The sequence below is a fragment of the Chenopodium album genome, chromosome 21, assembly GCF_948465745.1.
Source record: "Chenopodium album chromosome 21, dcCheAlbu1.1, whole genome shotgun sequence".
Taxonomy (NCBI): Eukaryota; Viridiplantae; Streptophyta; class Magnoliopsida; order Caryophyllales; family Amaranthaceae; genus Chenopodium; species Chenopodium album.
Genome location: NC_137854.1, coordinates 8,822,401 through 8,829,455, shown reverse-complemented (window position 1 = coordinate 8,829,455; position 7,055 = coordinate 8,822,401).

The following is a 7,055-nucleotide window of genomic DNA, read 5'->3' as shown; positions in this document are numbered from 1 at the left end:
AATTTGTTTCGATTATATTTTAATTTATATTTAGTTAAAAAATAAAGACAACGAGCTAAAGATGATTACATGAGTAATGAATGAATACTTCTGTTTTGATGTTGTTTAAATCAACCAGAAAAGAAACAAGGTCTATTTCTAACATAAAATAAAAATTTTGTAGTCTCCATTTTTGAAAATTCGACTTCTTACTATTTACGTGGTTAAAATAACATAACTTTGGCCTTATTTTATGATTTATACAATAGAAATAAATTAGCATGTGAGATCTTATAGATTCCCTTTATTATAAACTTTCAAAATATCAACTTTTTACTCGTATAATTTTCATTTATACATATATGAAAATATTTATTCTCAAACAAGTTCATAAATTAGGGACCACACAAATGTAAAGTGAGTCGAGTTTTTAGGAACGGAAGTCGGGAGCTAGTATAACAATTCGTTACAAGTATTTTGAATTTCACCTGTCGTGCATATAATTTAAAACAAGTATCTTGAAATGAGTCACAGTCATCATGTTCCATAATGACAAATTAATTGCTAAATTAGTTTGCTAGGTAGCGTAATATTTTTGGCTACTTTCTTTTCTAGCTAATTTGTATCTTAATGATTAGCTGCTAGCCTGCTAACTTAATAGTTAATACTCAGGAATAAATCCTACTTGTCAATCAATTATTTGTGCAAGTTAAACTTGTTAGTGTTGCTAATTTTTCATTTCAATTCAAAAAATCAACCCTATTAAATTGAACATCTAAATTTGTACCTAGAATAAGAATTGAAGCGCAGGCGTTGTGTTAGATCACTACAAGAAAACGCCCTATTTCCGATGGATTACTTCCGATGGCCATTTAAAACCGTCGGAAAATACGTAATTTCCGATGGTTTTAAAAGCCGTCGGAAATTTCCGATGGTTTTTTAAAAAATCCGATGGATCAAGCCATTGGAAATTTCCGATGGCCTTAAAAAGAATCGAAAATTGTATTTCCGATGGCTTTTCCGATGGCTTAAGCCATAGGAAAAATACAAAATTTCCGTTGGTTTTAAAAGCCATAGGAAATTTCCAATGGTTTTAAAAGCCATAGGAAATTTCCGATGGCTTAAAACCATCGGAAAATACAAACTTTCCGACGGTTTTAAAAGCCATCGGAAATTTCCAATGGCTTTTATGAAATAAACCATCGGAAATATATTTAATTAAAAAAAAAAAGTGGAGAACCCTAATTGTATACGCTGCCCTTACAGCAGCCGCCCCATACTTTCTTTCTTTCTCATTTCCCCTCTTCTATTCTCTCTCCTCCTTCTCTCTTATTCTCTCTCCTCTCGATGTTCTCTTCTTCTCATCTCCCTTCCTTCTCCTCTCATATTCTCTTTGTTCTCTTCTAATTTCCCCTTCTTTGTTCTCATCCTCTTTCTGTACTCGCATCTTATGTCATTCTTCAATTGCCGCACCGCCGTAGCTTTTTTTTGTAAGTTTTTAAACAAAATCAAGGTTTTTAAGTCCAAATTCGGGCATGAAAACTCAAGATCCAGAATTTTCATGGTCGAATTTGGCCTTATAAAACCAAATTCGAGGTGAAATTCGAAGGTATGACCTTATTAAGGTAATTAGGGATGAATATATGGTCGAATTAAAGATATTTTTTTAAATTTCTTTCTTCTAATGATGCTTTCATTATTTTTGTAATTTTCTGAGTTGTTGGGCGTGAATTTGTGGTGGTGGTGGTTGCACAGGGTTGGTAAACATGCGTTTAATTAGCGTGAGGGTGGGCGGGGTGGGTTAGATTCAATATGGGTCAGTTAGTGTGGTTGGTTAGGGTTATTGTGGAAGAGGTGGCAGTAGGGGGTTTAAGTGGCAGTGGAAAGGGAGAGGGTGGTGGTGTGAGTGGTTGGTTGTTGATTTTTTATTTTTTTTATGTGTTTTTTGTTTTTTTTTTTTTTTTTTTTTTTTTTTTTGTAAGCCTAATTATTAATTTTAATGTAAATTTTTAATGTTATGGTTAACGACAAGTGTGTTGGTTGCAAATTTGGGTTTGGATGATGGTGGTTGAAGGGGTGGTCTAGGGTGGTGGAGGACGGGGAGGGTGAGGGGCAGCTTTTTTTTTTTTTTTTTATATTTTTCTGCTGTAATTTCCGATGGCCTGGCCATCGGAAATTTTCGACGGTTTTTCTAACCATCGGAATATTCCGACGGTATAGCCATCGGAAGTTTCCGATGGAATTTAGGCCATCGAAATCTGAAATTTTTCCGATGGCCATAAAAAACCATCGGAAAACTGGTTTCCGATGGCTTTTCCATCGGAAAAGTGGAAATTTCCGACGAAGGAATTTCCGACAACCATTTTCCGATGGAAAACCATCGGAAATCAGATTTCTGACGGTTTTTGAGGAATTTCCGATGGATTTAAGCCATCGGAAATAGGCTTATTTCTTGTAGTGGATATAGAACACCTCCAAGAGGCACTCTTTAGACTTTACAAGGCACTCTCAGAAGGGCGCCTTGGATCAGAGGCGATCTATATTGCTTGTTTTTGGCGATCTGTATTCCCCTTTTTGTACAGTGAGAAGAACTTTAGAGAACAAATATTATACAATATATGATTTGCTTAATAAAGTAATGTACATAGTACATAAACCTTTAGTTTGTCATGCATCCATACTTAAATTACTCAATACACTACTAAATTAATTTAATATTAATGGATGATAAAATCAAGTAAACCTATTGGTATAATTAATATTTAATTTTATTTATAATTTTCACTTTTATTTCTTTAATCTTTATATATATGTAGCCCTTATGGTTTTTTATATCATTTTCCAAGGGCTAAAATGCAGAGGAAAAATAATCTGTTTTAGGTAAAGAATTTGTTCAATTTATATACAAGAATGGTGAGGATCTTTGTCACATTTTAATTCGTTATCATAGCTTAAAAGCAACTTATTACAGTTCGAGATAATGATCTTCTTCTAGCAATTCCCTGACTATCCTTTTTTTCATATTGCTTATGGGCCACGATCGAATATAATGATCCTTCTATATCCTCAAAATAAGAATAAAATCATCCTTCATTCTAGAGTGTTTTGCATACTTGCATTATCATATATTCATATCGGTAGGTTTTATTCACGATGAAAAGCTAGGTATAAAAACGTGTTTTATTTTTATTTATTTTTTATTTTTAAAGTTGGATAAAATTTAAATAATTTTTTTAAATACTAGTATAAATAATTATAATATAGATAAACGGATAAACCCTGGTATCATTTGTACTGTACTATTTTTATCAATCACACTAATACATAGAACAATGAAACATTAAAATATACCTCCACCTTAGCTTCATACATTATTTCCACGGTATTACCACTTTATATGTTACTCCTTCCATTCATATAAATATTTTTGTTAAAGTAATCCGATTACAAATTTACAAGGATAAACTATGAGCATATTCTTTTTGTTGTTGACTTGTTGTTGTTGTTAATGAACTAATAACGTAAACTTATTAACTATCCATTATGGCCTTATTATTATTTTAGAATAAAGAAAAAATAGTTAGAAGATTTTGGAAAAAGATAAATAATGATTGCATATAATGATAAATTGATGTGTCGGGTTAAAATGGTGGGTGTAATGAAATTAATATGGACTATGGAGATAATCAGATAAATAATGATCGCATATAAAATTTTACCAAGAAAAAAAAAAAAAAAAAAAAGCAAACAAACAAACATACCAACAACTAACCAAGTTAAGCTTATGAGATTCTAAAAATAAAAAAAGTTAAGCTTATGAGTTATGATATGCTCCCATACTTTTCGAATGATTGCTCGTAATATTCAATTAAGTAATTAAATAAAATAATCCATCTACATACTAATGGATTTGTATTATTACAATCATTTCTTCAATTTTTGTTAAATAAAATAAATTCATATTCTCCCATTCAAAAAAAAAAAAAAAAAAAAAATCATATTCTTTCATTATATTCATACTCATTGCACGTGTTTAATACTTCATAATTTTCAAATTGTCTTATACTACGTATCAATTATTCAATTTTCATATCTTTAAAGAACTGTACAGAGTAGAGATTAATTTTAATAGCTTATTTAAAATTAGTCTATCAGATCATGTGAGATTCGTGAGGAATAATATCATTACAACTTTTATTTTCTTCACTTTGTATTTCTTATATTTACACATGCATCACATACATATAAAATACAGTACATATTAGTTATTTTGATTATTACAGTAATTGAGTACGTAATCAATTTGAAATATCAATATTAATGATTAAACGTCACATCAACATTACTTTCATTTGTTGCTAACCAAGCCACCCACTTATTCAAGTTGGTCTAGCTCTAACGAATCTGATGCATTGGATGATTTGGATCTCTTACTTTTTTTGAAACAATTGGTATTGTCAGACTTCCAATTTGATTGGAAAAGTTTTGAGGGAAGACCGGAAGAAAGGTCCATTTCAGAACCTCACATCCTCAATCAACAAACCATTAAAACATTTACTCCCTCCATCCCCTTTTGATAGTCCCTTATGGACATTTTTCACGGGAATTAATAAATACAAATAAGAATAATTAAAGTACATTGAAAAGGTAAATTGACATTGGGTATGCAAAAAAGTAGAGAGGAAAGTAATAAAAGTATATGGGAAAACCTTGTCAAAAAAAAAAAAAAAAAAAAAAAAAAAAAGTATATGGGAAAACAAAATTTACATGGGAAAGTTAAATTTGCACAAATATTGTTGAAAATTGGAGGGAATTTTAGTAAAACTTTAATATTAATGGTTGTTGGAAAAAGCAAATGGGGTGACATTTTGGGACTAAAATTTGTCCATAAGAAACCATCAAAAGAAGACGGAGGGAGTATATAATAATTCAAACCTAAAGTGCTAATGGTCCATTTGGCAAAGAAATTAAATGAAAGTAATGATATCATGTGCATATTTCACTAATATCTTACGTTAACGCTTTGGTTACACAGTACATGTCATCTAAAATTGTTCTTTACTTTTCTTTTTTCTTTTTTTTTTGGTTGTGTAAAGAGCCGAAAAAACTTTTGTAGATAGGATTCGATCATATATCTTGAATGCCATTGAAAAACTTAACCAATTGCATTTGTTGACATTTATAAATGTAAAAGTGGTCAAAATTGTTTGTTTCAAGACTTTTTTTTTTTTTTTGGACAGCTGAAGAAAAGGAAAAACTAATCCCTAACACCTTTGTAGTTAACAGATACACAGTGGAAATATGGGATGATCCCATTAATTTTTTCTTTAAACATTCTATCTCCTTGGATGCTCTTGTGGTCCATTTGCATCCAATTTATGCTATTCTTCTCACTTGACACGATCTGCAGGTGCCACAATTTGAGGCTTAAAGCATCTTGTAACCCATACATCACATATTCAAGGAAACTAGCTTCCTTGTTTTGCCTAGTTTGCTGCAGCACTCCTTTACTAAGCTCAGTACCATTCTGCTTGACAGACCATCTCCAAATGTAGCCTTTATCTTTGTTTCTAGAGTGACAGATCCTAATAGTTGCAGTACTACAACTTCCTAGCCCTGAGACCAGCTTTAGGCTCTCTCCCTGGTGCTGCTTATTCTTTCCTGAATCCTTTCTGTTCTGTCTTTCAAAACCAGGAGGCTCAGGTTGTCTGTCTTCCATGTTTGGCTGGATTACTTCTTCTGCTTGAAACTTGTTCTTGTAAGTGGTGTTCACTCTTCTTTCCATGCAAGAAATTGCAGCTCCTGGATGAGGCTTTAAGTTCCTAAAAATTTTGTTGTTCCTTGATTCCCAAATACAGTCAAGGCCAGCTAGGAAGAGCTGGTAACTAGCACTTAAATCCCTCCCCTTGTCACTAAGGATTCTCATCCAGTTGTAGATCCATTCAGCCAAAGGAATGTTACCTTGATTACCCACATCAATCCCCAACCTGCAACCTTTCCATAGGTGACTGGCAAAATTGCAATCTCTAAATAGGTGTTCAAGAGTTTCTAGTTTGCCACTGCTAGGATCATCTTCATTAAAGCAAAGACAGCAATGATGTTGCACCCCCAAACCCCTCCTTATCCTTTCACTACCAACTGATAGAGCACCTCTAAAAATCTTCCAAAGAAATTTTTTTTGCTTGGGGCTACCATCCTTTTTCCAGAATTTTTTCCAATCAATATTTTGCTTTGCTGTAAACCCAGTCTTCTTGTCCTGCTTCTGGTTTCCCTTAAGCAATCTAGAATAGCCACTTCTAATCGAGTAAGCCCCATCTCTAGCATCCTTCCAGACAATAAGATCTTCATAACCTGCAGGCATAGCTTTAATAGTAGAAATTATATCAACAGTTTCATCATTGAACCAGTCCTTACAGGAATCCAAGTCCCAATCTCCATTCTCAGTCCTAAGCTTGGCAACACAGTCATTGTTGGAGCAGCCTTGATACCTCCAAATTGGGAAAGCACCTTTTACCCAAGGATGGTGAATTTTTGCATAGCACCCATCTCCTAAGGACCAAGCACTTCCACTCTTTAGCAACTGCAGACCCCACTTGATACCATTCCAACCCCACGAGCCAATACTACTCCTACACCACGAGTCTTCAAAAAAAGATAGCTTGTTAATTCCATATTTTGCCCTGTAGATTTTGCTGAACAAAGAATCCGTATCTTGAATGATACGCCAGCCATGCTTAGCAAGTAAAGCTTGGTTGAAAAACCGAGCATCAAGGAATGCCAAGGCCCCCTTTATCCTTAGTCTGAGTTAGTACTGACCAATTCTTCCAATACACACCCTTCCCATTCTTGTTACCAAGCCACCAGAATCTTGCAACAATACTATTGATTCTTTTTAAGATGTTGAAAGGGCACTCGAAAACAGAGAAGACATAAGTTCCTAAGTTAGAGAGCACAGATTTAATTAAGGTTAACCTGCCAGCATGCGAGAGAAACATGGAATTCCAAGCATTCAAGCTCTCTTTTACTCTGTCAACTGCTTTACAGAAAATCTATTGCTTTGACATCCCAAAATCAGA